This window comes from Fringilla coelebs (assembly GCF_963513975.1).
Source record: "Fringilla coelebs genome assembly, chromosome: Z".
NCBI lineage: Eukaryota > Metazoa > Chordata > Aves > Passeriformes > Fringillidae > Fringilla > Fringilla coelebs.
Window position 1 is genome coordinate 58,019,227 of NC_140031.1, and position 26,625 is coordinate 58,045,851.

Consider the following 26,625-nt stretch of genomic DNA (forward strand, 5'->3'; position numbering starts at 1 on the left):
CTGGGATTGTTCCGATGGAAAAAGAGAAGGCTGCAGGGTGACCTAACTGCAGCCTACCAGGACCCGAAGGGAGTCTTCAAGAAAGATAGAGGGACTTTTACAAGAGCACGTAGAGACAGGAAAAGGGGGAATGGATTCAAACAGAAAGAGAGTAGATTTAGATTATATATTAGGAAGAAATTCTTTGCTGTGAGGATGGTAAGACGCTGGCACAGGTAGCACACAGAGGCTGTGGATGCCCCATCCCTGGAAGTATTTAAGGTCAGGATGGATGGGGCTTTGAGCAATCTGGTCTAGGCAAAGTGCCCCTGTCCATGGCAGGGGGCATGGAACTAGATGATCTTTAAGGTCCCTTCCAAGCCATTATATGATTATGATTCTAGCTATATCAGAAATCAGGATGCTTTTCTCCAAATTATCCTCCTCAGCAGAAGAAGCACAAGAACTCAATCTCCTAAACAACTTATAAAAAGAATTTTAATATTTATTTCCAAGAAGAAATAACAAACTTAACACTTCCATGGATCAGCAACAGAGGCTCCATTTCTAAACTCCACCTTTTGTTTTAAACCAAATAGCAGTAGGCTGGCACTCTTCTGAAACAAGTTTGTATTTAAACATTCAGGCAATATCCTTTTGCTAGATAAAAAAAACCATCTGGATGATAACAAAATGTCACAATTCTCTAAGCAGCTTTGAGGGGGGCCAGCCTTAAAACAAATACTTCCTTTTTACCTCACATCCACAAAACAGATGTTCAATCTTCAGGCAGAATAAACCACCACAAAATACAATAATATGGAAATGCTGAAGCCAAGGAAGTTCACAATTAAGCATGCCAAACCCCAAATCCCAAATTACAAAGGCACCACCTCAATATAGATCTACATGTGCCATGACCGATGATACACAAACAGGAGTTTAATTTAGTTTATCTGAAATAGAAATTTGCCAACCATCCCCTCCACTCACAACAATATATTAAAGACTGTAAGGCAATAGCTTAACGTGGTTCAGGCCACCACCAGTGCAGACACAGGAATTATTTATCAACCCCTCAAACCAGAAATAACAGTCATGCTCCTTCAGAAATATTTATGCAACATCTGCATTGGTTCAACTGACTGTTCTCCAGACATTTTCTGCAGTGCCGTATTTTGCAAAGTTAACCTGAATGAAGTTTGAAAGAAATTAGAATTAACAATAAGAAAGAATTATCTTAATGACAGATTTAAATTCCCTATTCTCATGCCACTGCTCTTTCCCAAGGCCACAAACAAACTTATCTGATGGACAGCAGTGACCCAGAAAAAAGATCTTACTTTTGATCTTGTCAAAATGGAGGGGGAGCAAACCCAGTAGCTCAAGACAACAAAAATCCTGATGTTGACAAATGAAAGGGAATTACTTCTTGTCCATGATGCAAGTATCTGGTGTGCTCAGAACAATACACCCAGAATTTGTGAATCCCTGCTGTAAATTTGGGGCTGGTTACTAGTTTCTTGGCAGAGGCTGACAGGGCTTCCCAGTCCTCACAGTCTGCATCATGGTCCCTGCTGTCTGCAGTGTGCCAACTCAACTGGTTGGACTTTTTGTGGAATAGTTTTTATGGATGATAAAGAGGCAACACACTTTGCAAAATACCCTGGGAGCAGCAGCAGGCTCTGTCAGAGATGCTTAGTAGAGAACTGCAGCAGAATACTGGGTTTTGGCCTTGGGTAGCTTATGCTGATCATTCTATGAATTCAAGACTTAAATAAGTAAAGCACAACTGAAATATGCCCTGAAGGGAGAGATATGAAGAAAACACCAAGACTTCATCACCTTTCCCTCTGACCCTTCCCCTTTCAATTATCAAGTGAAGTTTAAAGCAACTTAGGCTGCTGGCTATCTGAACAAGCAGGTAAATACAGAGGATTAGCTCACAGCTTGACTAATTCACTTTAAGAATTGACTTGGATTAGCTCTGAGTTGTGTTTAGCAGGCAGGCTCTTAGTGCATGCAAGAAGTCACATGAATTAAGTAGGCTGTAGTAAATTCACACCATACTTCAGTGATTATTCAGCTTCTCTGACTAGGTCCTCAATATATACGCTGCCCAACAGAAACAACAAATATTCAATCAGAATATTTGCGAGATGCCACAAATTCAAGTGAAAACAGAAAGCCAGGAGGCAGAATGGAGTTGATGTAAAAGCTGAACAAAACCAAAAAACCCCCATCTTCTAACACACATGATGACAGGAAGGTTAGTGTCCAAGCACTGTCTAGACTGTCTCACCACTTTTTACGTAAACTTCTTTTGCAGCTCTTTTAAAGAGTAAGAAAGGCAAAAAACCCAATCCTATTTGACGAAAGCACGACTGAATCAATGGATTATTCTTGAAGAAAAAAGAAAATAAGAACTAACTAGCAGTTTGCCTCCAGCTCTTCCGTTGGAACTTGGTGCACATTAGCATGGGTACAAACTTTAAACACTGAACACTTCAAAGCCTCCTTCAGACAGTTTTGTAACAAAAGCATAAGCCATAAAGCAGTACTTGGGAACCACTAAGACTTTTTTTGTGACCGCACAAATAAACTAAGAAGTTCAAGGGAACCAGGCCACAAAAGGAGAATGTACTGAAATCCACCCACAAACCAGACTTTTCAGGCATCCCACAATTGCTCACACCAGCTGTGTCCATGACACCAAAGCCTGAGGCCCATGCACAGCTACGCTCATCCCTGACACAGCCAACTTAGGCAGGCTGGGTCTGACTTTCAGTCTCTGACTACTGAGTGGCTTCTCTTTGGACAACCAGCCTCTCAGGGGATCCCACCTGGAGCGCTGCATCCAGCTCTGGATCTCTGAACAGAAGAAAGAGTGAGTGCAGAGTGCCATAGAAATGATCAGAAGGCTGAAGCAGCTCTCTTACGAAGACATGCTGAGAGAGTCCAGGCTGGAGAAGTCAATGTTCTGGGAAGGTGCCTTATAGCACCTTCCAGTACCTAAAGAGGTACTTTTGTTTTTATAAAAAAAGCTGGAAAGGGACAAGGTTATGTAGTGATAGGACAGGGGGTAATTGACCCAGAAAGAGGGTATTAATCAATTAATATTAGGAATAAATTATTTAGTGTGAGAGTAATGAGACATGGGAACAGGTTGCCCAGAAAAGCTGTGGATACTTCAGTCCCAGGAATTGTTCAAGGTAATGCTGCACAGCACTTTGAGCAACCTGGTCTAGTGGGAAGCATTCCTATCTGTGGCTGGGGCTTGGGACCTAGCTGACCCTTAAGGTCCCTTCCAACCCAATTCCTTCTATAATTCCACACAAAAATGCACTACGGCATGCTGGCAGAACAGAGTGTTCTGGAGTAACCCAATGCCTACTACTTGGCCAGCTGCTGCCTTCGGTCTTGCAGCAGCCTTCTTCCAAGAATCCTCCACTTAACCCAATGGGCAACACTGCCAGGCAAGAAGGACGAGTAAAGCACCACAACTTACCAAATCCTCAAAACTTCCCACTACAGCAATACTGGCACCCCCCTCTAGTGGAGACACAGCTTATACAAGCAGGAGATGACACTTGCAGGGTCTTGGGAGGAAAGTTAATCAAACTGCAAGAGGAGCAGTCAGAGGAATACACAGGGCACAGACTGACTTCTGGCGCAATTGCAGGAGGCAGATGCATGGTGAGCGCACATTTGGGTTTCCTACCACCTGAGAAATGTCACCTCATCTTGGGAACTCTAAGAAAAGTCAGTATTTCCCACCTTCCCCCCTCCCCCCCACCCCATTTCTCGCATGAAGCATGAAGGAGCAAGGTGTGGCTTCTTTGTCAAAGCTGTTCCTGCACTTTTGCGACACTCTTCTGAGGGAAAAAGTGTTTTCACACAAAAATTACAACAAACACCCCCACATAGATCCCCTCCTAATATTCATAGCATATTAGGAGCAATTTAGAAAGAAAAACTGAAAAAGCTGTAAACAAGCCTCTGAAACAGAACTTGGTCATAAAAATCTGTGCAACTGATGGCAAGAAACTTTGTGGAAGAGATGCTGGGGATGGAAAAATGCAGGGTTGTGGCATAAGCCTTTGCTCAGGCATATTATTTTTAAGGCATTTATGTTTTCTAAAATCATGTAATTCCCTCCTGTCATCAGATTGTCATCAGCTTGCACATCTCCCACTGAATTTTCTTCCTCTAGACTGAACCTCTTAGGATGCTTTTGCATGTGAAACTTAAGCCACCCAAGGCAGGAAACAGAAACACACTGTATTTCTTGGAGAAGCAGGTGTTAACCTATGCTATTCCTATCAACTGTTTGCAAAATCAAATAATTCTAAAGACCCATTTTTAGTCCATTCATTAACACCAGGACTGTTCTGATTATAGTAATACCCTGAAGTCTCAGTCAGTTTCCAGTTCCACTAGCATGGGCTTTTGAAGTAGGACACTGTAACTACTGCAAACAAGAAGCTAAAAGACTATGGGAGCAAACACTAATCCAGAAAAGTTCTTCTTTTGTCTGCAAGGCTTCTGTACAGGGAAATACATTGCTCTGAGATAAAGTTTTTAGGAGTTCCATCAAAATATTTAGGAGGAGCAAAACAATCCTCATAGCTACATTGCTAGCTACATTGGGGCCAGTCTCAAAGCACTGGGCAGAAACCATGCCCAGGGCAGCTCAAAGATACCTGGCTCATTTCCACAGAATTGCTCTCCACATATGACACATTTTCGGGAGGGACAGAAAGGAAAAGGAAAGACAGAAAGACCAACAAACTCAATAGACATTTATAACACAGACATTTCAAGTACAAGTACATTCAAGATGATACTCCTTGAATGCTGGGTACCTATCCACACATCTATTTCCCTGAAGTTGTTTGTCCCACTGCAGTATCTCAGGAAAACAATTTGGGAATTCCATTTCCTCGGCAAGAGGAATGATGGGGCAATGACCTATTGATGCACTGGACTTGCGTCTGTAGGAATGTAACAACAAACAGGGAGACACGGAAAATCCCAATGAATTCTTCACTGAAAGCCCAGGCTTTGCTCCTCGGCCAAATCTAATGCTTGTGTGGATAGTTAACATATGCTCAAACACCACTCCTAGTACATCCCAGTGTCACTGTGGCACACAGGACATCATGCTCTTACTAGTTGGCTGGTTGGTTTGTCCTGACAAGACAGAAATTCCTGGAGACATTCTCAGACGGATGCAGAAAATGTTCAGGTTATTCTCCTGTACTAATAATTTGCCAATACAACATACAACACTTTGGCAGGGCTGTGTACACATTTGCAAAGACACCTTCCAAGTGCAATAGTCACTGACATGCAGCACAGCAGTATTACAGACCTTGCTGCACTTTACTTTCCTTTGGGGTTGACAAGCTTTTCATTATCAGTCTGAATTCATTTTTCCGTATCTAACATTCCCCTACCGATTTCCCAAATGCTTTTTACTTCAATAATTAGTTTTATATATTCAAAGTTAGCATGCAACTACAGAAATGTGGTATGAAGTTTACTCCTATAAGCACAACCTTAGGCAAGGTAGCCAAATGTCCCCTCTACATCCTACGTTACAGCTTCACTACCACACGGCACTCCTTCCACTGCAACTCATAAGAGGACTGTACATATCTTGTGAAATATTGATCCAGTCCCTACAGACAATCACTGAAATCACACCTATCACAATAGGCATTGAAACAACAACTCAATTATGCAAAAAAACTGCAGAATTGACTTGCATTAGCTGGAGTATCAAGGAAAGAGCTCGGAAGTGTCCGGATAGAACATCAGGCACACATACACACTGCCACCCTTTGCTACTTCATATTTGGTTACAAGTAACTGTGAAAACTGGTAATAACACAACCATGAAAGCTTGAAAGCTCCAGGACCCAAGAAGTGACACCACTGTTGCAGTAAGAGATTGTAAAAAAACACAGTAACCACAAGAAAACAGATCCCACCAAGAAGAGTCAGCGAGCACTTCACAAAGGCACAGAAACAAAAAAACCACCCGACCACAATGAGGACCACCACAGTCCCTCCCAGTGCAAGGCAACATCTAGGGGCAAGGTGACCTTTTCCTGACGCTGCCATTGGCTTGAGGTGCTAACCTGCAGTCCTCCTCCGAGGTCTCCAGACATCCAGCTGGCAGCATCTGGCGCCACTGACAATGGGCTTCTCCTCCCTCCAAAGCAGCAGGAAGGTAGAGGTGCTCACCACCTACTGTGCTTCTGGGCTGTGAGCTGAAGGGACAGCAGCTGCTGCACTGCTGGCACCCCCGGAGCCTTCCACCTCTCCGTCAGCCCTTCCACCTCGCTTGACACCAGCAAAGCTGATTCAGAACTGAGCAGCAAACAAGCGTGAGTTTTCTTGTGCACAAACACCCTGGCCGAGTGAGGCGTGACACCCACATCCTGGCTGGGCGAGGCACGCTGCCCTTCACACACTGCAGCTGTGCAATGCCATCCCACTTCCCCTGCTCGGCCACCAGCAGCTGCACTAGGCTTCAGGACACTGCCTGGAAGATCTGACAACCACTACAGGTCAAAAGCAGACTGCACTATCAAAGACTAAACATTTAATGAAATCCAGCAGCTACAGTCCCTTTATCAAAACCCCTTCACAGTAGACAAAACAACACTTGCCACACTCTAAAGCTATGTAGCTATGAAAGACGAATAAACTCTCAAGATTTCTCCTTTCTCACAAACACCAACCTGAAGTATTACCACCCTAAAAACAGGTATGACCTGTACAGCATCTCTCTTCTCTGACTGGGTTCCAGTAAGTCTTCGCTAGAGCTCAAGTTCAGCTCACTGCTATTATTTAATCACCCACTTACTCAAAGAAGATACAAATTTCTCTACGCTGTAAACATTCAATACTCATCGAACATTTATTGCTGTAGCTAACTTCCTTTTAATAAAAAATGGATACTACTTTAGCTATATTTTCCCAGGGTGAAAACAATCATCCTCCTCAAATGGCAGAAATACTTCGAAGGAAAACTTCTGTTCCCATAAATAATGGGGTACCAGCACCATTGCATATCTGCCATACACACCCTAAAAAGATGGGGAGGAGGGAGGGAAAGGGGCTTGCAATGAAAAACAGTGCATTTCCTTTGCCAGATTTTTACCCCTCTCACAATCTCCAGCATTCTGTACAGAAAGATCTTGCCTTTGATGTCAATCCAATGCTTTCAGGCTTGCTCCTGCAAGCACTGCAATATGCAATACATTTTCTAGCTGGCAAAGAAATGGATGTACTGCATTAAGTGCATGTGAAATCCATCCTACTCCAAAGGTCACTGTGGCACGTAAATTCCTACAGAAAAGCCAGAATGGTCTCAGCAGTTTCAGAAATCCACTTCAGGAAGTGTTTGCCTCTTAGTCACAGTCAGAAGCAAAACCAGAAAGATAATATTGGTCTCTCATATTTATCACCTTTGTATTTTTAAAAAGAAAATAAGAGGAAATAAGAGGATCTCTGAATTTTATCTAGAGTATATCACATGGAAGCAAAAAACAAACAAACAAAAAAAAGCAGTTCCAATGCCTCTCAAGATAATAAGTCTAAAATAAAGGTAATTCAGTTGGCACAAAAGTCTACAGATAGTTCTCTGCAATACAGTATCTGTACTCCCAAAACACATTTCCTTCTAAAAGAGATCCAGCTTCTCCACTTTGCAAGTGAAGGCATTTCTTGTGTCACTGACCCACACTGCCTACCATCATTTCAGCAGCAGACCACGTTGCAATGTATGAGTGGGAAACAGTAAGGCACAACCCTTTGCTCCTGTTTCCCCAGCAGCCAGGCCATTATCCATCAAACAGTCCACCAGCACAAAGCTTCAAGGCACTTGGAAAGCAAAACACTCTGCACACACCCCAGGCCAGAACCTTGTCGAGGCTATTTATTCTGGGAGTGGCTTGAGGAGGAGGATGTGGCTCCACCTCTTTGGCTGCGCTGCTGGCAGGGGCAGGCATGCCCTACCCAGACTCCTTGAACCACAGCAGCCCCACAAGTTTGCCTGCCAGAAGCAAAGGGAGAAGATTCACTTTCTTTTTAAGAAGAAATACTTTTTTACTTCTGGGATAAAGGCGCCAGTGCTCTTGATGTGCACTAACCTAATTGCCTACAGTATCTGGGTCAAGAAGAACCTAGGTCCAGTAGGAAATCAGGACAGGACTGAAAAAAACACGGTCCACAAACTATTCCAGGCTGTGCCTATCAGGAATTCTGGACACTTCACACTAATCCAAGCTAGGCTATTGTTGCCCTGTAGGGAAACACAACGCCTTAACCACCTCAAAGTTGTTTGTTAAGAGCTTGTAAGAGAAATGCCACGGTCATGGAGTTGCCATGTGAGATGGGGACACACATAAACTACCCAAACCAGCGCCAGCACACAGGCTCTTTTCTTTTCTGGTGCTCAATGTTGCACACATAGAAACAGTATTTCAACAATTAGAGACATTTAAAATGAATGCCATTTAAAAATGAAAATTGACCCTAGAGTGCAACCTTCATCCAAGCAATTACCAAGATTTTGCAACCCAGGTGCGCAGTTAATCAGTTTGGGATTATAGAAAGCGCGTCAGGCAGTCAAGAAACACCAACGGAGGTGCGAAGGAGAGGTCTGGGTAGACAAAGACAGGCACTTCTCAGAATTCTCCCCACTTTCAACTAAAACCAAACTAAGGTACCAGACATTCAGATGTTCACTGTCATATATATCAGTACATCAATGAAAGTGCAGGAATGCACAGGCAATGCTTCTACATGTTAAAGAAACTAAGCCTGAAATGTAAATGGAGAAAACCAAAATTCAAGTTCCCTGACATGTAAGTAGAACAGCAGCTCTCATTTCCTTGACAGAACTTTCTTCTGCCTTGGGAATAATTTTGTATTTCTGTCAAAGCAACCCATCAGCCTTGCACCTGATCCAAAGTAATTCAGTGCCAATACAGATTTTGCCATTGACATTTATGGGCCATGGATGAAGCCTTAAGCTTCTGCTTTAGCTATGAAGAAAAACACATGGGAAGTGTGTAAGTTCAGCCCTAATGCAGCACTGCTGAGGAATGCCACATCTCTACAGAATCACCTTGTGACACCTGGAAAAGTCAAAAACACATCAGATGCTACATAATCCCTGCCAGCTGAAGCCATTACTGCCTCAAGTCCCTCTTGATCAAGCATTTCTGAAGAGCAGCATTCTTCCTTCAAATTATCAAAACTCCTAAGGCAACAAATGAGGACCATACCTAAACTGAAAGCACTCTTAAAGAAAGCGACATGGGAAGACGTAAAAAGACATTTTCTCAAAAGTTTCTCAAAAGTTGGTTTTCTTTTTACCCTACTAAACTGATAGAAAAAATAATACAGCCCATTGTGAAAGATGAAGCAGTGAAATGCACAACACATAAACCCAGAAACTAAACATATAACACAGTATATAAACCAAATAACACAACATATAACCCAATAACTAAGGGTGTATTGATTGCTCTATTATTCTTTCAGTAAAACAGTTGTATCCAACTTTCCCCCAACATTATGTATAGCAGGAGCTCTTCAAATATCCCATTTAGAGAAAGGATTTAAGCTAAATTTAAGTGTCCCTTAAATTACATGCACTTTTCTTTCTGAAAGGGAGGAAATTGCACTTAGCAAATTCTAATTTTGTGAGGGAAACAACAGTGAAAAGAACAACTGCCACACAGTACCAGTTACCACTCTTAAATTCTTCTTCCTTGAGCATTGCCAAGACCGTAAGTGACGGACTGTGAAGAGTTCCCCACTCAGCCCGGATGGCAAAAGAGCTGCATTCAATTTTCTCTGCATCCATATGATAAAAAAAGCCAGATACACAGCAACAGTGCTTAGAAAGTGCTGGCAGGTCACCACCTAGAGGTGCTCAAAGCCAGCTCTTCTGACATCTGGAAAAGGCAGCTCACCTCTGAGAGTGCTCAAACTGCTGGGTATTCAAAGGGAAGATGGTGGTGGTCTCCCAAAGGCATAAAGGGCTCAGAAGAATTACTTGCCTTTTAATTGAAACCTCCGAATATGAGACGGAGCAAGCTCAATATGGATAGGCCACTGAGAAACAGCAAACTATTCATTAACGTGTTATTTAGGGCTCATCGCAGTGATATCAAAGTGAATCCCATGTAAGTACAAAGCAGACCAAACACTTTATTTAACAACCTCTCCTGGACTCCCCAAATAGTTTAACTGTGTGACACTATAAGACCAAGTTAAAGACAGCTTTCTTTTCCCCCATTTTTAAGCAGAGAGGGAATTATATTTTAGTTACAATCTTCCAGAGCTACTGATGGAAACCACATGACCATGAAGTATTTTTGCTCACAGTGATAAGACTGTCTGTTACTCACACGTGGAGTTCACATATTAAAGCTGGGTACGCAGTGTAGCATTACTTTAATTTTGCATTTTCCATTTAAAGCTGTTTAACCTTTTGACCCTCAATATTTGTTTTGAAGAGCAAAGGAAGAGAAAGCAGACACCAGCCAATGTTTTCCTCTCTTCAACCAGCACTGCTACTGCTAAGTTCTCAGAACAAGGTTTGTAGCAGCCAAGGGTCTAACTACTGCAATCTGTAATAGGGAGTGATAGAGACAGCACCACAGTGATCATGCAGCAGTGCTTCTCAACATTCCTAAGTAGCATTTCCTTGGTTATTTGCCGTAGAAAAAGGAAAACAACCACCATTCATAAACAACTGCACAAGATGAGACAGTGTCAACCGATTCTGGAGCAAAACAGCATTTAATTTTGTGTGGTTAATATTTAATAAAAACAACAGTAAAACACAGGCCTATCAAGTTGCTTTGTAAGTCCGAGCCCATATCAGTTAAGGAAAAACACGCGGCACGCCTATAGCCAGTAATAGCAAGCTGCAGGGCAGAGCTTCACTTACGCCTGTGCACACAGAGCATTGCTTCAGTCCACTGCTGAAATTGCCAGAAAAATTATTTTAGTACTGCAGCATAGCCCATCCTCGCACAAGAGTAACAGGCTGCACGGCACACACCCCTGGCCGCCAAATTGAAACATGACTCCCAGACCCGAAAGTGATTCATTTTAGACCAAATGGTACAACTCGGCAAACCTGAACTAGCATGCAAAAACTTTCTTTGAAAAGATAAGAGCAGCAGCAGTTCTTAGCAGAAAAAAGTTTGCAGCTACCCCAATTCCCCCACACTTGGAGAACACAAGTTGCCTACAGGGTCGCCCCCAAGTTATTTTGCCTTGAAACGTCAAAAAAACCCCAACCAAACAAAAAACTAACCAAACAACAACAATTAAGAAAAAGACACACACAGAAAGCCAACCCAAACCTGGTGCAAATAAGGATGGGGGAAAAAAAGAAGAAAGGGGGGAATTAGGCAGCTTCTAACACTCACAGACAACTGAAATCTGTGAAGGTGTGAGATTGTTTCAGAGAGATATCCCCAAGAAAATGAAATCTGGACATTCCAACATTTTTGCGATAATGAAAACTTGGCATATAGTTCCATAGGAAGCAGTTTTTTGGTATCACTCCCACTGAGGAGCTATTTTAAAAGAACATAGGAAAAGAAGTGAGAGGAAGAAACTCGGTCCCTCTGGTTCCACCTCTATCTTTTCACTTCAGTTTGCTAACGGCTTTTGTCCTCTATCTTCCCTCTGCTCCACCCCCCCACCCCCCGCTCCCGGTCTTTCTCTAATAAATCACACCCTTGTGCTTGTCATTCATCTTCTCCCTGTCCTTTACCTTTGTAAACATCATGGATACACCGACACTGCTCCCATAGGACTTGAGCAGGCTCTTCGTCCGAAGGACTGAAGAAGTCAGGAGAGAGAGGTGGCAACCATTTTTTATCTAGGACTTTTTCCACTGCCTTAATTTGGTATAAATAAATCCAAAGAGATTTTTGGGGTTGAAGGGGTGACGAAAATTAAAAATAAAAAAAAAAAAAAGGAAAAAAGAAAATTATGAGGATAGACTTTAAGTAAGTCCTGTTAGTGCTCCTTAATCAAACAAGTGCCCATCGCTTATTCCAGGCCAGCCCCATAGACGCTAGTCCAGCAGGAATAGCAGCCTGACCCGACGCCTCGAACTCAGTCGAGCCCATCCCGAAGGATCCCTTCGCCGGAGAGGACCCCGACAAGTCGCGCCGCCCGGCACACCGCTGCGCGCCGCGGGACTTAGACCAGGTTCGGAAACACGAGAGCAACAGCCAAAGAGAGGAGGCGAAGAGCGCCGTGGGCACGGAGCCCTCGGGGAATGAGGGAATAGGAAGTGGGCACCTTTTCGCGGGCGAGAGTGGTGGGACCCCCGCCCCGCTCCGCCCCCCCGGCCCGCCGCGCTGCGCTGCGCTTACCTGCGGGGGCTGCGCGGGCGCGGCTGGAGGGAGCGCGGCGCCGCCGCCGCCGGCGCGCACAGAGGGAGGGAGGGAGGGAGGGAGGGAGGGAGGAGGGGAGAGAAGGAGGGAGGGAGGGAGGGAGGGAGGGAGGGAAGGAGGGAGGGATGAGGGGTGGGACGGGGAGGGATGGGACAGAGCAGAGAGGAGCGGAGAGGGACGGGACAGATCAGAGAGGAGCGGAGAGGGACGGGACGGGACAGAGTAGAGCAGACCGGAGACGAGAGGGACGAGACGGGACAGAGAGGAGCAGGACGGGACGGGACGGAACGGGACGGGGAGGGGAGGGGAAGGCACGGGACGAGCTAGCCTCCCTCCGCCCCCGCTCCGCCTGCGCGCCTCCGCCGGGCGGGGCCCAGGTGTGCCCGCCCCGCCCGCGGACCCCACGCGTGCCCAGCCTGGGCGCTCGCTCCGTAACAGAGCCGGGCCGGCCGCGGAGGCTGCCTCGGGCACGGGAGGGGGGGTTCGGGCTGCGCGGCGGTGGTATGCAGGTGTTTCTGCAAAAGCTACAGCTCTCGTCCTGTGAAACTTTCGAAATCTCCTGCTGAAGTCGACAAGAGGCGTTTGGGAGCCCCAGTCATAGGAATGGTCAATTTGCAGGTTCACAGAGCACTCATCCTTGGAAAGGGACAGGGTTGCACAACAGATAGTTTTCCAGATTAGAAGAACTATTTTATTATACAAAACCAGGTTAAAATTGCTTCTTCTTCCCCCTGCCCTCCATAAGTTTTTAGTGTGAAACAGTCAGATTTCATTGAATTGCTGGAACATCTAGAGGCCACTTTTGCATGTACTTGCATCAAATGGAAAGACGTATGTAGCACAACACTTCAGAGTTGAGTAGTTGAAATGGCTAAGCATTTCTAACCCCTGTAGCGAGATTTCTAGGCAGGTCACCTGCTGCTGTGCAAGCTGCCAGTGCCTCCAGCAGCACAAAAGCCTATCATGAAGCACCAAGACCTCTTGAAGCACTCGTATTTCTTAAGGAACCAGAAAGCAGCAGATATAACTCTTGAGTCTGATGTTTGCTTGTGTGGCATCAACACAGTGATGGCACTGTCTGCTATAGCTACTGGCAATATCTGCTGCTCCACAGGTATGGTAATTAACAAGGGTTTTGGCATCAGTGACAGCAAGTCTCTTGCTGTCATGGCTGGTGGCATGCTTTCTCTTTAGGAAGTTGTCCCCACACAGACCTTGTTTTTGTACTCAGCATTGTAATTTTGTTCTGGGACTAGATTGCAACATGCCGAAAAGTTTTGTTAAGTACTCAGCAGGCTATTAACTTTGGAAAGTGCTAGGTTTCATCTTCTACCTGTCCAAAGCAAGCTGCCAGTTGTTTGCAAGAGGTGATCAAAAGCACGTTCGGTTACAAGCTCGAATAGATGGTTTAACCTCTATACACCAATTATAGTGACAGGTCTTAATAGTTTTCTCACCTATGCATAGGCACATCTGAGCTGGAAAACTGCACTCTTGAAAGAATGTGCTTAAACTGCGTGTGTCCTCTCCTGATGGCAGAAAAGGGATGACATACATGAATGAGTCACTGACTAGAGAGCAGTGCTTCTGAATATAGAATTGATTATTCCAGTCTCATGGCAGTATATTTGCTGCAGCTTCATTATAAGCCAGATTTTACTCATCTTTTTGGGACACAAACTGCCTGTACCTGTCCACAAAATCTGTCCTGTCCTCAGCAAGTTGCCCAGATACCACTATAAGAGCCAAGATCCACTTGAAAGCTATCAAAGCTTTAAGCAAAGGGTGATATGACAAGATTTTACACCTCTGTGGGTGAGACCTACAACCTTAGGCCTGCAGGAGTCTTCTTCAGTAGCACAGTGCTTGCTGCTAAGAACTACTACATCTGCAAATTAGAAATCACCACTGCTTCGCATCCCTGTGGTTACTCCAAAAGCGCTGGTTAGGATGTCCTCTGCAGCAACTCTAGCTGCTGACCCCTGAAAGAAAGTAGCAGAAAACAGCATCTTGAGCTCATGGGAAACTGAGCATGAGGCGGAATAGTATGAAGGTAAAATGATCATAAACATTTTAAAGAAAACTATTTTTGAGTCCAGTTTCAGTGAACTGGTGTAGTTAAAGCAGCAATATTTTTTCAGTTCTTTTGTTTCCTGTTAGTGACTTCAGGCATGCTCGCTCAGTCCTGAAACACTGACTTGTCATTTATTCAAGGGTAATGTCATCAATTCTCAGTCAGCCACTTTGCTCTAAATAGCGAATATAGGGAATATTCAGTAAATCTTACAAACAAGCAAATGTTGAAGGTCCAGGGAAGATCACGTGGTCTGACGTTTGTTGTTGGCAGTTTGTGTTACTGCTGTGAGACTTGGCTGTGGTGCTCTGTGGTCTGAGACGTGTTTATGTAATCACACACAGATGTACTGAATTGCATTAGATAGGGAAGTAGTTTTCACATCCTTCAGTCTGGAAAAACTTCTGTTTCCAGAACAAACCATGTAAGTTCCATGTGCTCAATTTAGTAAATTGATTCAAATCATAAGTATGCTTAACATGTGCAGACATTGATATACTTATATTTCATTCTCAGCATTCATAAAGTTTCAATTGAGTGGCTGCAAGATTAGTCATACAAACCCAGAAAAGTTAAACATCTAATTCCTCTTTGGTCTGGGCCTGGAAAGTACCTCTGGTGTTTTTAATTTAAAAAAAATTCTGGGAATTTACACTTGAGATGTCTCTTCACTCTGTGACTTCTCTATGCAGCATATTCTGGTGTGGATAGCAGTGGATAATTTCATTTTGGATTGGAAATGTGCTGTGTAATGTGCTGAAAATTTCAGTGTAATTTTCAATGCTTTGAAAGAAACATTCAATGAGATTACTACTAATTCCTGTGGAAAAAAATGGCATGCTTTAGTTCTATCTGAGATAGGAATAATTAGAGACCTCCAACAGTATATTCACTTTTTATTGATCAGCTTTTGTTTCTTAGAGTCCCACCATTTGTGGGAGTCCCAGATTGCTAAAGCATGTGTACATTACAAAGAGCAGCTCCAACAATTCACAAAGAATAAAGCACTCTCTGGAGTTTGGCTTTTTGCTCATTTGTTATGTACATACTCTCTGAAGCCCGGTGCTCACATGCTGGGGATCTCTGTTCAGGACAGGATGCAGAGGAAATAACATTACCTGCAGTTAGAAAACTGAGCAAATGACATTACCTACGGTTAGAAAACATGCTGTTTTCCAGAGAAACTTCAGACACATCAGAAATCTTGCAGAAAGAAAGCATCCCTCTCCATAAAGCTATGTCATCTTTGTTCTGTGGCAGTGCTTCTGCCTTGGTTCAGTCTCCTCGGAGCTCCTGCTATGATGCAACAGCAGTGCATGACTGTGAGCCACAAACTCCTCCAAAACCTCTAAGTTCTCAAGGCAAAAGAGCAGCTTTTTCCATGGAAACTCTGTCTCTGCCCAATTCAGCCTCCTGCTGTCTGGACCTCAGGATATCCTAATCCTTCTGAAGAGCAGAAGATTGCTGAAAAGTGAATGTGACCATAGTGCTCCTGGAAGCCAGGCTTTGGCTCTTCATGGCTTTCTGCCCATGCCTAGCCCCTAACAGGAGGATTGCAATGCCAGGATTGAAGGAAAAAGGGCTGCCCATAGTTGCTTGAGCATGTTGAGGTTTAGGAATATATCCACAAAAGCAGAGGAGGTGGCTGATTGTCATAGCCTCTATGGCAAAATCTAGGTCAGATCAGGCTGTTTAGACAATGCCTGCACCAGAAATAAGAGCAGTGTCTGTCCAAGTGACCAGGGCTCAGGGCTCTTCATGAAAGAAGGTTTAGGTTTATCCTGGCACTTGCAACATCCATGTTGCTTTGAGATGACTGGACTAGGGTTTGCAAGATGCTCCAGGTAGTTATGGCCAGGGGTGCAAGGGAGCTCAGTGCATTGGTGACTGATCCAGTGACAACCCATAGAGAGCCATAAACCTCTGTGTTACTGTTAAGAGTCTTAGGGATCACACGCCGTGAGATGCATCAAGGAGAGCTGATGGCTCTGTGAACATGTAGGGCTTGTCTGGGACATGCATGGGGGAGAGAAGGTTGCCAGGAGGCTCCTGGATGGGAGGGCAGGAAGCTGTTGGTTGTGGTTTCACTGTGGCGAGGGAGGCGAGACAGTGAGGAAGAGGTACAGTTTTGTGGTGAGCACAGGCTCAGGGATGGCTGCAGGCTCCATGGGGGGAAGCTGGGGGAGGCTGGGCAGGCGTTTCCCATGGGATGGCTGCAGCACTGAACACTCCCACGTGCCCTTCAGCTCCATGGAGCACCTGTGTTGGAGCCTGGGGCTGGGTCACCACTGCTGTTTCAGGGGAGCTCTGCGTTCATGCTGCCCAAAGTGCTGCTCATTCAGCCTTCTGTTTCCCAGGTTGTTGGGCATTAAGGGCTGACTAGATAGTGAATGTTCTGATTTGTCTTTCCATCAAGCACAAGGCCCTGGTCTGCCACAAAATGACTGAAATCCCCCTTCTAATGAGGGGGAAAATGCTGATACAGGGAAAACAAGGAAAGCTTTACCTCCAGCAAGTGCAGTGGCAGCTGTTGGGTCCATTGCTCCAGCACCTGCCCCTTTGGCTATAACTGCAAGGTCTAATGAATGTAAAATCATGCTCCAACAGCAATCCTTACTCAATAGACAGCATCTAAAATCCATAATTTATCCTGTCTGTGCCCTTTCATTTTGAACTGGATGATATTTTTACACCAATAAATTGAGGCCATGCCTCTGTACTGTATATAACTTTGTACATCAGTTTGGTCTGGTTAAATGCCAGGTCTTACATGGAGCTCCTGGAATGAGTCCAGCAGAGGACAGCAAAGGGGCTGAAACATCTCTCTTACAAGGAAATGGTGAGGAAGCTGGGCATGTTCAGCCTCAAGAACTGACAGCTGAGAGGGGATCTCCTCAACATCTCAAACTATGTGAAGGGACAGTGCCAAGAGGAGGGAGCCAGGCTCTTCTTTATGGTGCCAGTGGTGCCACGCAGTAGGACAAGAGGCACTGTAGAGAAACTGATGCTCAGAAATTTCCACCTGAACCATGAAGAAGAATTTCTTTCCTGTGTAGATGACTGAGAACTGAACAAGCTGCTTGGAAAGGTTTTGGACTCTCCCTCACTGGAGACACTCAAGAAGTGTCTGGACACAATCCTGTGCTATGTGCTCTGGGATGACCCTCCTTGAGCAGAGAGGTTGCACCACATGGCCCTCTGTGTTCCTTCCCAATCTTACCCATTCTGGGATTCTGTGGGCTTTAAAAAGCTGCTGGAGCTATCGTTTGAAAAAGTAAATAATGCCAAGTGAAAAACTCAGTGCTACATTAAAATTTTTCCTTCAAGAGACAGTATTATGACTAGTGTCATAATGTTTTTATTTTTACTGAAATAATAATTGACCCCTCCTCTCTTTTCTACAGCTTCAGCAGCCGAAGTCACTAAAAGTTTTCCTAGAGGAGCCATGTCCACAATGGGATGGGTAACACACGCACACAAACCCAAAGGGGAAGTAGTGTGGGACTGAAGATTTAACTGACCAAAACTGAATAAAATCCCCCAAAACGCAGCCTCTCCAAAACACAGGATAGGACCTGTAATACTAGCTGAATAATAAAGAATTTGGATATATTTAGTTAATGAAAGCTCTTGCTGGAAGGTAAGATTGGGTCATTTATGTCTGCACAATAGCAGCCCCAGTGTAGAACATATGAATACCAGATGGCTGGAACTGTTCCATTAATGAACTGATGCATTCATTGTTCTGAATTTGATTTTGTAGCTTTTTGCTTATAATGATTTGATTGCACCACCATTAAAAACCTTCAATAACCTCAGAATTCCTCAGAATGCAAAAGAGGAGATGCCTCTGTCCCCACTTTCCACTGACCTGCAGGTGTGCAACACCTCTGTCAGTCAAGCTGATGAATACATTTCATGCTGTTTTCTTTGTTCTTCAAGTTTAAATAATGTTTGCAGGATCCATGCACAATATATTCATTCTTCCGAGGCACAGGAAAATGCATTCCAGGTGACACTCCATTATAGTCAACGGGGTTATTCTGTGATGGATATGTAGGACAAAAGAAAATCATAGCTGTAGGTATGCAGGGAGAAATTCCTTCCAGATATGTGCAAATACAGGAACAATGTCAGGCATTAGAAGATACACTTTTCCTCCCGAGCAGATGCCTCCTTTATTAAACATAATTCCCATTGCAATAACCTTTCCGGTCTCCAAGCTTAATTAATGAACAGTCTAGGAACCCACTTCATGTGTATGTTACCACAGGCAGTTTAATTTTTCTGGCTTACACAGCTCCTCTGCTTCAATACTCTACTCCAACACTGGCTCTATCTTCACTGTGGCTCTGCAGACACTTTTTTGTCACAAAAAGTCCTGGTGTAGTTAGGTGACAAACATATTTCTTTCCTTTGTGGCTCATCACGGATCCTTATGTCTGAAAAGACCTAAAGGGAAAAAGAAAAAAAAATAAAATCTAGAATATTAGCATATAGCAGCGAGTAAAGGATTTCTGTCAGAGCAGGGCTTTTGCTAAATCCCTGTCTTTGGGAGGCTGAAAAGACTCCAGTTCCTAGTGTCAGAAGTGACCCCAGGTCTCTTATTTCTTATTTTACTTCCATTTCAATCCATTTGAGGTTGCACTTATTAAGAAAGCTAAAATTAGAGTAAAATAAATAAAAAATAAAAAAACAATGAAAAACAAACAGGAGGGATAAAATGGAAGTAGACAAGTGTGGATGCAGACTGCTCACAAGACCCTTGGAGGCAAGTTCTCTTCCCTGGGGCTCCTCTGCCTCCTTTTTCACCTAGCTTCTCCAAACCCCTGATGGTGTTGGTAGAGATTAGTTATCTCTGATACTGCTTTTTGGGGCAGGGCCACACCAAGAAAGAAGCAGAGGTCAGGTGGCAGGGGGAAATTCTCATGTCAACTCTCCCTAGCATGAAGACAGGAGACATGGACACCAGATAACAGAGCTGGAAGCCCATTTGTGAAGGCACTCCATTTCTCTAAGAACAGCATCCCAGGTTTTTCCTGGGATGCTCTGTGAGGTTTGCTTTGCCTGAACTTCAGCATCATGTCTCAGGGACACTAAAGGACAGGAAATTATCCCCAGCTACAAGAATGGTATTTACACCATCTTATTACTTGTCCCACAGACACTGTTAGGATTATCTAATACCCATCCTGTAGGTGTTGGGCACATAAGGAAGCAGCAGGACACCCTTCTGTGTCTTTCGGGAATAGGGGGAGAGGACACTCTGGGACACCCCAGGTGGAAAGAGATGTGTAAGTTTGGATTCAGTTCCCGACCTACAGAGAGTAAGCTAGGATGAGCAAGATATCTGAAGGTTTTTCTCAGCTCCCCAGGAGCAAAGCCTGTGTAATCCAGCTGCTGCACCCTTAGGAGTGCTCTGGTGGCTGGCTGCCACCGCACTGCTTTCCCAATCACGCTGGTGCTGTGCACTCGGTGAAATGCCCTGCTCTGCCTCACCAGCACAGAGGAAAACCTTGGGGTCAGTCCAGCCTTCTTAGTTAATCATTGAAGGCCTGGTTCCTTGCTACTCCCTTTGCCATTTAGGGCTGAACCGCTGCTTGTGTTTACAATCCCACATGTAGTATTTGCCACATTTGTTTGCAATTGTTCTTGTATTTCTTTTGTGTTTCTTTCACTGGGCAGGCAGAGTAAGGGCTTCAATGGAAAACAATAGAAAGCAATTTTTTTAATGCCAGCAAAGTAGGGGGACAGAGTCCCTGACCTCATCAACTAAAGCCTCTTTAAATCTGATGGAAGTCTAACCCCATATTTTCAAAAGATGAGCACACCTTTCTCGGTGGCACATCTATTTTTTTTGACCAGCTGACAGATTTTGGCTGGCTTGGACTGTAATTTCCCAAGATTTCTAGATGCCCAGCTCTCTTTTCTTTTAGTAGGAAAAAGTTATTCAAAGTGCATGGTAATTTCTATAGTAGCTCTTTGGAGACATACTTGCCCTGATGGTGACCTCAGCACTGGGAGAAACAAAAAAATAGCTCCAGCTCTGTGCCATAAAACAAACCTGGGGCCCCACCAGATTTTGTTTTTTAATTTTTCCCTTCAGGAGCCTCTCAAGCAACACAGAACAAAGAGTCACCTAGGAGGGGCAGGGAGGAGGCTCAGGAGTGCATGCAGCCTGTGCAGGACCCTGTACTGGTGCAGTGAAGTCAGGAATGAGAAAAGCAAAAGTAAAGGGACAACAACCAAGTCCCCCGTGTCATCATCCACATGTCAGAAAGGGCTGAGTGCAACAAAGGGAGTAAAAAGGGAGGAGGAGAGACGTCAGGCGCAAAGCTGAGATGTTTCTCTATGTGTTTGTTTATTTGTTTTATTTCTCAGTACACAATTGGTAACTAGCAGCTTTTTAAATGGCAATAGAGTATATTGGTCCAAATTTCCTGTCACAGAACTGGGGTTTTTAGACCATGACAGAAATAAGCTGTTTGGTAGGCAGAAGAATTGGAGTTGCTGATACTTCTAGTTTTGTTGATGGTAGTGATGGCTATCAGGTTGTTCAGGATTAGCAAAATTTGAATTCAAGTCCTTGCTCTACCATGGCTTAAGATCTTCAAGCCAAGAGCATGTATATATTTTTACGGAAAACATGTTTTATCAGTCATCAATTTTTGCACACAAAAGATGAGTAGCCAAGGCAACCTCTGTGGCAGCTATTACACTCATGGTCAGACTTAATTACTTTTCCCTGAGCCTTCAAGTACAGAAGCATGTAATATATTGAGTGAAAAGGGCCAGCTTGATTGTGCATCAGTCTGAACAAGAAACATCCTGCCTTCCAGAAAGTAATAACTGTGTCAAAGTGGAAGGGAAAAAGGTGTGCTGCATTACAGGAATGAGGCACTGACCTCTGCAGAGGTTAACAGGCAACGTACCAAATGGAGATTTTTTGTTCATTAGGAGGAAACATGAGAGGATAATTAGAAACAGGCCATGCTGTATGGTTTTACCCACTACTGCTATTCAACAGAGTAGGTATTCACTAGTTCTGGGATTGAATTAACAACCAGAAAGTTAACAGTGAAAGAAAGTTAGAGGCGTTAAAATTGACATTAATTTATTTTTCCCATAGGAGTCAGGAAACAAATTTATAACTGAATATTTGAGCTTAACATCAGCAGAATAATGGTAATTTTTATGAACATGATTAAAAAATATTTTATAATAATTTTATAATTAATGAAGAACATGCACCATTTGAATGATTGTTAAGTGGAAGCAACAATCAAATGCAATAGGAAATCTTCAATATACCACCTGAGACTGATCTCTTCAAATTGGAACCTGTCCACAGAAGATCCTGGGCCAAAATTCATTCTCCAGATCACAAGCTGTGCATGAAGTCTGAAAACGAAGACATTTTCTTTCTTTTAGGTAGGTGCACGTGCCCTGTGAAGGTTAATGGGAACTGCAGGAGCATTTGCCCTACAGGGAAGTGGATTATTAAATTGCTCAACTAGAAATTTGGTCTTTAGCAGTTACACAGATATATTGAAATTTGGAGTTTTCCCTTCTCAGCAAAAACTCTCTCTCAAAAAAAAGTTGCAAAATGTTGAGGTTGAACGGGAAGAAATGGGTCAGGGTGCAAGCTTGTTTGTCTCCATATACTGGGAGCCTTACTACTGAACTGCACTTGTGGCCACTTTCTTAAGCTATGTAACATCCAGACTTCACAAATCTGCCCTGTTCAGACTGTTATCTGTTGAACTTGTGCTAGTTGGGAAGAACTGCTTAAGCCATGGATTTGACCCAATCTCTTGGTCAGAGAAATTATTCCTGACTCAGGTGTAGTAAGGCTTGTATCACAGAAAACAGCAATATCATTGTGCCTCTTTCCAGATGGCCGGCATCTATTGGAAAAGATTCATAGCCTGAAAAAAGAAATGCGCAGGTAAAAAGCAGAAATAATTCTTTTCAGAAAAAATCCCCCAGGTACCATTCTGAGTCACTGATCCATCATCCCAGAAATACATCTTACTTTCTGACACATAGTAAAAAATACACGTCTTTGAAAATTGCAATGACAAAAAGGAAGGATTCCGTTTATGTGACTGCAAAGAATCTATCTTTTTTTCTTTAAGGAGTGTTTGAGGACTATGAGCTGGATGAATCAAGTGAAATCTACTTCTCTGGGCTCTTTGCTGACAAGGGTGAGCACTGTTGCATGGTAGTGAGTCTTCCTGCAACTCAGATAAGGTGAGCTTATGTGATCCTGTAAGCACTGAATAAGAGAGGTTACCTATTGTGGGAGAGATTGGAAAAATCCTGATGCAAAATGATTTAAAAATATTTATGAGAGGACTGGCATTGTGTACATTCTCTAAATTTTAAATAACAATCTGTACAATGTGCTAAGTAAGCCTTTTGAGTATCATGGTTTATTATGCCTTCCTGAACTTTGCAAGGATAGCTATTAAATTTTTTGCATTAAAGAACATATTTTCAGAAAAACTGTTCTGGACCCTATTATTGTCTTTCTCTTTTTTGAATTGAGACTCATTCTTTGTGCCTAGTATGATTCAGTCAAGCTTTTACCTACTGCACTAAGTGAAAGTTTACATTTCTTGGAGATGTAGTGCCTCGTAAGAAGACCATGAAGTCATTCACACAGCCACATGTGTAACTTGTGTGAACTCCAGAAATCAGTAACTACCACAAAGTACAGAGGTCATACAGGCAATGATGAGTTAATGTTTGGGGTCAAAATCAAGTTCTCAGTGTCAGTAAAGGGCCAATGTAATTTAAGGGGCTTTTATATGAAAGTGTCCACACCACTGTCTGCATGCCTAGGTAGCTTGGCCTGTGACTCCCACTAGTACCTGAAAGGAGTGTGGCAGAACAACATCCCTCATATTCAAAATAGGAATACAGCCTTGTATTTCAGCACATTCACAGGAACCCTGGAGCTATGTGCTCCTTGTGACTCAGGACTGGTGGTTTCCAGATGCTCTTTTGGTCAGTCATTCAAGCGAGGACTGCGCACAGTGCTGCTCCTCAAATTGCAAACCTCCTCACACTGCCCATTCAGCAGAACAAATGCCCATGCTCCCTGGGATGAAGCCTGAGAATAAAAGGCAGCAGGACTTCCCTGTTCTGTTCCCTACTGAGTCAGGAGCTTGGGCTTTGTTACGCCAAAATTTATTGGCTTTACATTGCTGGAAGGTCAAAATACTCTGAGTACAAGAAATAGGTTATGTCTCATAGTTAGGTATGCTGCCTGTGCAGAGCAGGAAGAGCTCCTTTCAGCATCCTTGGCATGATGTCTGTACTATCCCATTCTAGTTTCCACTCTGCCTCCAAGAGTCTACCAAGAACAGTGAATCCTCTTCTCTTCTACCCACATATGGATTTTATCTGGAGGAGGATTATTTTAAGGTGGATAGTGAATGCTTGTCTGTAAAAAATGTATCTGTTTCCTAAAAAGTCACCATCCTTAGAAACTCTCATCCACATGCAGTAGTAGAGGTGAGGCTGAAGGGAGGAGAAGAGGGGAGAAGGGTGGCATGTGCAGCTCTGGGACCCATCTGTGGGCTGGGCACCTGCTGCAGTCCTGAACAGCCCCCAGGATTTCTGGAGCATGCCAGGGTCAGAGGTTTCAAGAAGAGAGTCCCTCAGAATATGGAATGAAGAGGGGAAAGCTTGAAAACTCTGAAATTAGTAACGCCAGTCAAAAAATACATATTCTTATTTCAAATGTCACATTTAAATGCATCAATGCGAAGCTTGGTAAAAGTAACACTAGGGATTTGTAAACTCCTTGAGGCAGAAACCAGGCTTTGACAGTCTCCAGAAGAGTGAAACATCAGTTTAAGTGGAACCCACAAGTACTATAGTTTAAAGCAAACAACAAAAATGCAATTGGTGCACAGCCACTCCATACATCTTTAGCTGTTCGGAGCATGTGACTCCCAGCTTGGAGTTGTAAATAACATGAAAGGTTCATTGGCATAGAGTATCTTTACTACTTATCACGTCTTGCTACACACTCTTACTGACACAGACATTGTCCTGGTCTCAGTCTGTGCTGCCCACTTCCAGCTCTGTGCAAACTGCCTTAATGACAAACAGGACATGAACTGGAGCTCCTTGATGACATGACAGCCACCAGACTGGCCTTGCTCTGCCAAGGGGCTGTGGAAAAGTCAGGCCTGACTCTCAGCCATGCACAGCACAGGACGTGTGGCGCAGGGACACAGAGCATGGGGGGAAAATAGGCATTACCATGATAAAAGACAGCCATTCTCCTAGGGCAAAGCAAATCCTGTGCTGGGATTTTAAAATGATCATGTCACAGCTTGGAGCCACTCTGTAGAAGCTCCACCCACCTTTGTGCAGTGGCAGACTTGGTGGCTCACAGGTGGCAGAACTATATAAAAGCCAGGAAACCATCAAATAAGCGCAGCTGTGACCCATAAAGTTCCCCTTCCACCATGCAGCAAATCTGAAAGCAGGCTGACTCTGAACATTCCTCCTCCTCTGGTCCATGAAGCACTTGACGTATGGATAGCTCAGTGCTGGGGACAACACCAAAGATGCAAACCCGGCTATCAAACCCTCTTCTAACTCCACCACTGCCAGTGTGCTGCTGCCATTAAGGAGAACTTTGTTAAGGAGATGCCTTTTGTTGAATCACATGGGATGAAAAGACTGGGTATCGAGCAGAAATGTTGGAAGGCTGTGTAATGTTCTGAGATTCTAGAGCAAAAATATATTACAAAGCAAGAAAACAGAAATTGACAAAACCAAATGTATGGCATAATAATAATAATAATGGTAACAAAAAATTATAAAATGCCTTTTGAATACAATATCATCCCATGGGTTCCATTGTTTCCTTTTGCAAAAAACATTATCTGGAGTACAGTCAAAATTTCCATTTAGTCCAAGAATTGTGGTCCTCTCCAGTCATCTATCTATATGCTACAGGAATGTAGGGGCAAAACAAATGATTTGTGCTTTTTTTAAAAAAAATGTTTAGACCATACCTGAAGACCTCACCTAAGATGAATGTTTTAAAAGCAAGCGTATTTCTCTTTCATTTTTGTTAAAACTGTAGTCATTGGTGATGCCGTAAATCTCTCCTGCCAGCAGTAAAAGACTGCAGTAAAATCAGATATGACTGATTTTAGATTTCATGTTAAGATTTGATCAATACAGGTTTTGTGTATCTGAACATTTCAGTGAGAAGAGGTAGGCTGCCTTTCAAAGGCTGAGGTAACTGCTTGAAGCAGAAATGTACATGCCAAAGGACCCACATTTTTCCTTCTCATTTGTGTCTCTTCCTTTCAAAGTACGCTGACCTCCTTTATCTGTGTCTGCTTCAAATTGCCAGTCAGTTTACTAGGAAAGAGATTTCTAAGCTAGGTCTAATAAACACCTCTGCCATACTGAATATTTCTTGTAATAAAAGTCCTCCAGTGTTGTTTACAGACAATACCACATTCTTGTGTCTTTGAGAGGTGTGCTCTGACAGAAGCACCTAGTACTGACCCTGGTAGAAGGGATCATTTCTCATGAGGAATGGGAGAGCCATAGCTATAAACATGTAAACAAGACCAAACCATAGCGCTGTTAAAAGGCTTCAGTCTATGTTGAAAAAAACAAAAACCCAAACCCAAACCTCCCAAGAATTACACATCTCTGCTCTTTTGTTTAATCTCAGACTGTGTAGCCCTTGCCTTGTGCTGTTAGTGAGCAAGAGGTTGCATGAAAGCTCCCGTGAGTCATGGCTACTAAAGTGCTTGTGTTTCTTGCTCATCTGCTTGCTGACCCTTCACTGCATCTTAGTCCTGGGCTGGTGCATCTGGAAACTCTTTCTACTGCAGCAGCATCTCTCCTGCCTCTGAGGCTCCACCCAAGGGGATCAGGACTGTATTGTGCCAGATATGAACAGATATGCATACTTTCTAAAGTTTCACTCTAAATAAGCAGAGAGCTGGAGACAGGGAAGAGCTGCATTGTTCATTAAGGAATGAGGCATGTGGTGATCTGCTCAAAGCTGTCCATGTAATTGCTGTCAGAGCTAGCAATTGAAAACCTGGGGAGCTCGCAAGTGCCAGAAAGAAG

The 26,625-nt window shown here is 43.7% G+C and overlaps 1 protein-coding gene across 2 annotated transcripts in view; it reads right to left on the reverse strand.

The window, feature by feature from the left end:
- Nucleotides 1-12,469, reverse strand: part of LPAR1 (lysophosphatidic acid receptor 1) — a 72,560-nt gene extending 60,091 nt beyond the window's left edge. Inside the window, exon 1 of one of the 2 annotated variants that reach the window (XM_084224551.1) lies at nt 12,408-12,469. The gene's annotated coding sequence lies outside the window, so the exon portion shown is untranslated. Of the gene's footprint in view, nt 1-11,797; nt 12,161-12,407 lie in introns of those variants that run through there. The other variant, XM_084224550.1, reaches the window with a different exon arrangement.
- Between the last annotated feature and the right edge of the window lie 14,156 nt (nt 12,470-26,625).